Raw genomic sequence first — 8587 nt, forward strand, 5'->3', positions numbered from 1 at the left:
TTTTTCTCTCTCATATATCTCTCACGGCGGCTTTTAAGGTTTTGAATAAGAAGATCCAAAAGGAGTTTTGGTGGTACATGGCGATGAAGACCATAATAACACAGATGATATCTTACATCATCCTGAGTAGCTAATTCCTCTCTTAGGGCATTGATGTAGCCCGAATCCAAATACTATGGTTTGATTGTTCTATACTTTGGGAATTTAATATATTATATATTTTGATTACATGATTTTGGGCAATTACTTAATTCAATTGGTTTTTAATGATTACGTAATTTTTGAATGATTAATACCTTGTCTTAGATTTAATTATTCTTAAATTATATTCAACCCATTCTTATGGACGATATCTGGCGGAGCCCTATCTGACATAAGAATGGAGATCATGCAATGGTGTTCAAATGTTTTTCATGAATGAATGTTTTCATAGTCTGTGCCTAGGAAAGACGAGTTATACTGCAAAATTAGTTAGAAGTAGGTAGGTAAATAATTCGTGCCAACCGAAGATAGGTTATAGTTAATTAAAATTTATGGAACATCTTTCTTTAAATCTGAATTAAAGGAATGTTATTGAGTTTAATTCCATATTATACATAATTTTTGAAATCCCAAGGTTGAACAGTTGACCATAGTATAAGGTTCGTGGTGAAGTCAATCCTTAAGTATCTCTTCTCTTGATCTCAATCCTTTTATTTCATTTATTTTCTTTTGTATTATTAAATTGCCACATAATACACAAAATCAAATCCTCTTTCTAAATTAAAATAGTATTAATTGAAGATTTGATATAACCACCACAGTCCTTGAGATTCGACACCCTCAACATTGCCCCATCCTACACGGATTCGTTCTATTGTGAGTGGTATTTTATTATTGATAAATAAACACACACATCAGTAGGTACCGCCATACCATCCAACTTGCGAACCATAAGGTCCAACCAAGCTTCTGAGACTAGCGGATCTGAATTCCCTGCAAATGGATCAATCTTGACCCTCTATAGTCGCATAAAGTGCTCTATTGCCTCATTGACTATAGGTGCTAGTGCCGATGCCGGTACCAGAATTTGTATCCTTGCCACCTGCCTGCGTATCAACTCCTGTAGAGATTCAACGATCCCCTGATTGATTCCTTGAGCCACCCACTCCTCTAAGTCTGTGCCTGTGGTGGATTTACATCCATGCCACGGACTGGAATCCTAGGCCTTCCTGGACCCCTGGTAACTTGGTGTCATCCACCTACTCCTCAATGCCCCGACGTGAAGACTCTCCATGCATAACAACCATGATGCTAAACGCACGAAAGGAAAGAGGTCAATAATAACACAAGTTATCATGACCAGATGTAACTCACACTATGAGTGCATAAAACATAAAGCAAGACAAGGTATGCAACATACGGTCATGCTAAAGTAATCAAAGAAAGCTCTTTAAACAAATAAGCATATAAGTATAGAGACATGTCATAATACCAAACGCGTTATCAAGAAACACATAAACATATTATAACGCCGAAACATGTTACCAAAGGCATGTAAATATTTCAAAGTAGATCAACAAAAGTATGATATGCACCCAAAACCCGTCGTCCTAAGGCATTCAAACCTAGGAGCTCTGATACCATTTGTGACGGCCCAAGTTTTATAAACCCGGTATATCAGTGATGACCCACAGATGACCTGATAACAGATCTGAAATGCAGAAGTGAAAGATGAAAACTAACCTCTAGAGATGTTTGTCATCCTTAAGGTACCACAATGACTCTCCATGAATCCATGGGACTCAAATGAGTCAAGCAATGAAGTAGGAATTTTAAACCCAAAAAGAAATGAACCAAGGGTAAAATGGTCATTTCAAACTGAAATGGATGCCTCCGTGCACACCATTGGAAAGAAAACAAAAAATAAATGAAATTAAACTCAAAAATAACCTGATTCGGAGTCTGGACAGAAAAGATATAAAAAATAAAATAAAATAAAATAAAAGGGCATCCCCCGTTTGAAAGATAACAGACCCTAACTCACTAAAACTATGATAACTCTCACTACATTTTGATTTTTGGTGTACAGTTGGTACCATTGGAAATCTGACTTCAAGCTCTTGAATTTAGACTCAAGAATGACCTAATTTGGATTTAAAACGAGTGAGATATGGCCCTCTAAAGTTGGTGCAACAAGGTTATCCAAGAAAACTGGGAAGAAAGGTTCTAGGGAGGATCGGTTAACCGACGGTAAGGACCAGCTGGCCGAACCTCAACCTTCGGTCGGCCGAACCCCAATCATGAGCTGGCCAAAATGATGATTTCATTAATAAGGCTACTGGAATGGATTCTCGAGCATGCGTCAGTTGGCTGATGGCCCTCATCAGCCGACTGACGTAGCAGACAGCAGCAAAAAGTTACAACTGTAACGTGATGAAAACTCACTCTATCCAACCTTGATGCCATGCATGTATTCTAATTGATCCAAAATGAGTTTGAAAACATTTTCTAGCCTTAATCAAGCATAGATAACATGCTAAAACAAAAGAGAAGCATGAAACTCACTCCCACACATGAATTTTGCATAAAAATCCTTAAATCATTCCTTAAATAGTTAAAAAGTTGTAACTTGAGAGTTTTGTGAAATGTGAGCATGCCCGAAAATGTAAAATGATGTTTTAGACGCGCTACAATGGCCTACGGCCACATTTCAATCCATTTACAAATTTTGACCTTTCAAACCTCCATTTTCAAAAAATAGGCCATTAAGGCAAAACTTGAGTTTTAAAAATATACAAATAACTTTGAATTTTAATGGCCCTTGGCCTCATATTATACATACAAAAAGAGCATTGCTAAATGTACTCAAATACACATTATACATCAAGGAGCCATCTTAGCTCCTAAAATACCATGCATCGATGGTATGTAAAAATATTACATCAAAAGTAAAGCTGCTAAACAAGTGCATGTCAATATGCAAAAATGTTCCAAAGTGCTCATAAGCCTCTAAGGATGATGAGAATCTGAGAAGATAGTCTCCTTACCTGTAAAATAACCCACACAACTAAGGTGAGTAATCAAGTTACTCGTAGGAAGAAGCATATGCGTCTACCCTAAAGTTTCAATATCATTGCAATATCAATATAGACGAATACAAGGGATCATTCCACTTAACGTCTATGTTCAAGTGTTCTAAAGGATCATCTTAAGCTAACTTAAATGATTTTATTGCAACACAATATCCATATCAATGTACTTAACAACATCAATTCACCAGTAACTAAAATTAGAAGTCACAATTAAGCATTGGTTGTCAACTTGGAATTGAAAGCGAAGTCAAATAGTGGAAAACTTAGACATTAAATCCCAGAGTGAACCAAGACCTAAACGGTTATTCCGGGCATTAACCCGCTGGGAATACCACCCTAGTGCACACTATAAATGGGGAGAACTCATACCTCCCGCACTAGAGTCAAACTCTAGCCATATCATTTGTAATAATGTCCCAAGAGAATCCAAAATATATCAAGTTCAAAACTTATACTCAATTATTAAGGCATATATACCACCTTCCATACACAAGTATTTTGAAACCACACAAACCATGTCTTAGGGTTCCAAGTCTAGAGTGGCATAATAAATGACAAGTCCTCAACATGATATAATGTACAAAACAATATCACTAACATATCAATTTAAATCATGCCTCAACAATATGCTTTATATACTAAATCATCTATATAGCAACAAGCTTCCAAGATAATCATAATTATCAATCAACAAGGATATAGAATTACCACCACCATAATTATAGCAATTTAAATTTATAGGAATTGTATATAACATTAATAATTCTACGAGAGTTCAATATCACTATCACATGTGAAAATACTAGAATTTAGCATACTACTAAATCATGTAATTCATCTACACAAGGTATATACATATTATACATGCTTAAATCAATAAACCCTAAGTCAAAAGTGAGGGTTTCCTATAATATGCAAGACTATCATATTAAAAGCATGTACACAATATATATTAAACCCCAAAGGACTTAAAACACTTGAAGTATAAACATACTATCACCCCTACCTCAATAGAGAATTGAATCTCTATAATCCAAAGCAACCAAGCTCCAAATGGATAACAATTCTAGGGTTTTTTAGAGTAGAGCGAGAGGAAACTTTTACCTCCCAAGGTTAATGGTCTAAGGTGAGTGGAAGGAGGCCAAAATGAAGAAATAAGCTCTTAACCAAGCTTTTCTTCAATGGTGGCTAGGTTAGGGTTTTGTGAACTAAGGAAAGAAGAAGATGAAATGAAAAATGGTGAGTGGAGGATTTAGTATTCCTCCACTCACTATGTGCTCTTGCACTACCTCAGACACACACACTAATGCAAAACTAAATTGTGAGCCTACACTTGTCAGCAATCTATGGCTCCTTTTAAAACTTAATTCCACACTTACACTTATTAACCATCTAAGCCAACAAGTGCACCTATCCTAGGCCAACAAGTGGTTGAATCTCCAACCTCCACATGTCACAGGATTATGCTTCCAAGTGACTCCTCCAAAATGCCAACAAGTGCCTCTATGAGAGTATGACACTTGTCATACTTTTCAGAAATTACAAAAAGGTCCTTTTCCAAAATATCTTCCAAATTAAATTACAAAATAGTCCTCAAGATGAAAAATATTTATTTTACATAATTACACTAAAACCCCAAAATCAAGAAAATTTTCAAGAAAGTATGCATCATGCTCTTTACGAAAAAATAAACAACTAGAATGTATTTTCTACGAAAGTAAAATACAGATATCATGGAATTCAAATATCATGGATGCATGCAAAACCGGAATCAAATTCGAGCAGGAAAAGTGATGTTATGCAAGGAAAAATGATAAACGGGAAAAAAAAACAAAATAGGAAAAAGGACGAAAAAAAGAAATTACCGAAAAAAGAAAGAAAGGAAAATGATCGGGTCATTACACACTTGCTCTAAGATCAAGAAGTGCTCGCTCTATCATATTGTTTCCAATGATGCAAGAACTTGTAGGAGCACCAGGATCTTTAACTTTTAGAGGAGTGTTGTACTTAAGAATAGCCCTCACTTGCTCAGTGAGACAAATTTTCTTAGGAACTTGGCTTTTGGATTTTCTCTTAAGGGTGCACAAGTCCTTCAAAAATTTGGAATAGGTTGAAATTTGCTTTATAGCAATAAGCATAGGTAGATTGATTTTGACCTGTTTAAAGACCTCCATTATATATTGAATTTTCTCCCATTGCTTACCAAAGTTAGAGGGTTCCTCGAGACGTTCAGGATAAGGCGCTCTTGGTTCATAAGTTGTCTTAAGCTTTGGAGCAGATGAAGAAGTGATTCCACCTTTAACTCCTGTTATGGTTTGTGGAATAGAGTTTGAGGACACATCCCTGGAATGTGGATTATGAATGATAGAAACAATGAGAACTAAGTCTTTTTTTTTTTTTTTCTTGTCCTTTTTCAACTTGATTATCAACCACTTTACCACTCCTCAATGTAGTAATAGCCTAAACTTGCTCATGATGAATACCTGAGGAATTGGTTTTATCAATCATGTAAGTCTGCCCTTTCGGATTGGCTACTGGTTAACTAGGCAGCTTTCCATCCTCTCTTTGAGATAGAGTACTCGTTATTTGCCCAACTTGTGCCTCTAGCTTTGCTATTGCTTGTGAATAAGAATTAAGAAGTTGGGTATTGGCTTTAAAATCAATAAGAGTATTAAGTACTTGATCCTCAAAAGCAGAATTTCTAGGAGGAGGTGGAAGATTAGGAGTTTGAGTGAGTTGATTCCTAAACTGAGGTGGACAATAAATAGTAGATTGATTGAAAGAATTATTTTCTGGCAAAGGATTGGATGAATTTTGGTACCGTTTTTGTGATTGTGGAATGATAGCTCCTTAACTTTGATTACGCTATGATAGATTTGGATGATCTCTCTATCCAGGATTATATATAGAAGTATATTGATTGTAAGCTGGTTTAGAGAATGCAGCATTCACTTGCTCCTGTGGGATCTTAGATGATTGTCCCATCATAGGGCAACTGTCAGCAAAATGGGAAGGATTAGCACATATTGAACAAACTTCCTTTGGCAAGGCAGTTTGTAAATTAGCAACAGGAACATAGCCAGATGATAAGACTTGATTAAACCTACGGTTCAATGCTTCTATTTGAGCGGTTAACTCACTAGATTTGTCTACCTCATAGAGTTTTTCAACCTTATGCATTCCAGGTAAAGACTTAGACCTAGAGGAAGAAGCATGTCGTTTTGAATTTTCACTTAGGGCCTCAAACAGTTCCCAAGCGTTAACTAGACTCTTACGCAGAAAAGCTCTATTACTAGATGCATTAACCATGTTCCTATAAGAATCAGAAAGACCATCATAGAAAATTTGTACTAAGTGCCATTTAGCAATATCATGGTATGGACACTTTCTTTGAAGATCATTTTATCTTTCCCATGAATTATGGAACTATTTTCCAAGGATTTGGGAAACCGCCATGATATCTCTCCTCATTTAAGAGGTTTTACCCACTGTTTAGTACTTTTTCAAGAACTCTTGTTACAACATGTCCCATGTAGATATAGAATTTGTTGGAAGGGACTGCAACTAAGTTCTTGCTTTGTCCTTGAGAGAGAATTGGAAAATTTGCATCTTGAATGAATCATTGGTAAGAGTGGTCAACTTGGTAATTAAACACAATTCCAAAAATATATCCAAGTGCATATAAGGATCCTCTATTGCAAACCTATGGAAAATAGGAAGCATTTAGATCATAGCAGGCTTGATCTCATAATGGGTTGTATCAGCATCAGGAAATACAAAACACGAAGGGGAAGTGTATGTGGTTGGAATAAATGATCCCTCAATTGTGGTTATGGAGGAATAGGTGGCACTCATTCTCCATTACCATTACCATTACCATTACCTGGTGCATCACGATTATCAGCCATGTTATTAGATGAACTTCCTATTGAATTTAAATGCTTTTTAATTTTTCTTAATTGACTAAGAGTTCTTTCTATTTCAGGACCATACACTAAAGGTTTTAACTGAGTATGGCGAGTTAACATGCACTAATTCCATTAACCCTAATAGTAACAAAAATAAAAATTTTCAAGTAAAAGAAAACAACAAAAACTTAGAAGATTTTATAAACCGAAGCTTTTTATCCCTTAAGCGTCTTTGTTCTCACTGCCACTTTCTTGTACTTAAAAAGAAAAAGAATTAAGGTGAGATATCAGAAATTCCAAAGACTAGTAAACCAAAAATAAAACTAATTAAAAAATAAACTAATAAATAATTCTCCCAGGCAACGGTGCCAAAAATTATTGTGTCAGCTTTTACTTTCAATAATAAATAACCATTTGCAGTAGTACGAATCTTTGTAGGATAGTACTATAGAGAGGGTGTCGAACCCACAGGGAGATGAATGTATTTTGTTTTGCTTTTAACTAATCTTTCTTGGTTTACAGGTAACTGGTTGAATTGATTGATTGGTTGTCACAATTATAAACTGAAATTAAACTAAAATTATTAGAGAGAGAGAGATCTTAAGGCTTTGACTTCACCACAACCTTCATACTATGGTTAACTATTTTAACTCTAGGGAATTAACAAATTATATTTCAAATGAATTGAACTCAATAACATTCGTTCAATTCGGTTTTTAAAGAAAGATGTTTTATAAATTGTAATTAAATATAACCTATCTGCAGTTAGCATGAACTATCCACCTACCTACTCTAACTACTTTAGCTAATGTTGTAAACAATCCATCTTTTCTAAGCATAGACTATAAAAACATTCATTTATAAAAAATATTGGAACATCATTATATGACCTCCATTCTTATGTCCGGCAGGGCTCCGCCAGATACCGTCCAATAAGAATGGGTTGAGAATAGAGTATGAATAATTATATCTAAGACAAGGTAATCACAATTCAAAAACTATTTAAAACATAAAAATCCAGTTGTGTTGTCTCAATTGCTCATAGTCATGTAATCAGAAACATAATATATATTAAAAATAACCCAGAGTTAAAACAATCAAACCATAGTACTTAGATTGGGTTACATCAATGCCCTAAGAGAAGAATTAGCTATTCATGACGATGCCAAATATCATTTGTGTTGTGGTCGTCTTCATCGTCACAAACGGCATTCTCTTCTTAGGATCTTCACCTTTTAAGGTTATAAAAACCCTAAAAGCCACTACCACAGTATCAGCCTTTTGAATAATACGAGAAAAAAAGACTTCTTCTACCAAGGCCTGTGCCTTCTTTTATAGAAGAAAATAAAGGTTTTGGTGGGATTTTAGGTCTTCTGGCCAAGCTAGAGTGAAATACGACTTAGAAAAGAATAATCCTGTAGCTTTAAATCTGATCTATCCTGGAAGGCTCGAGCTTAAGAAGTAGAGCTCGAGCTTTAGGGCTCAGGCTCGAGCTTCAAAAGATGGTGCTCGATCTCCAATTTCATACTTAGTCAAATTTCTTCAATTATTTTCTGAAGTGCTTTTTCCTTCAATATTTTGAATATTTTGGGATTCTCTACTTTT

This window comes from Cornus florida, unplaced genomic scaffold (assembly GCF_030987335.1).
Source record: "Cornus florida cultivar Cherokee Brave unplaced genomic scaffold, ASM3098733v1 CherokeeBrave_3.0.0_Hap2_Chr07, whole genome shotgun sequence".
Lineage (NCBI taxonomy): Eukaryota > Viridiplantae > Streptophyta > Magnoliopsida > Cornales > Cornaceae > Cornus > Cornus florida.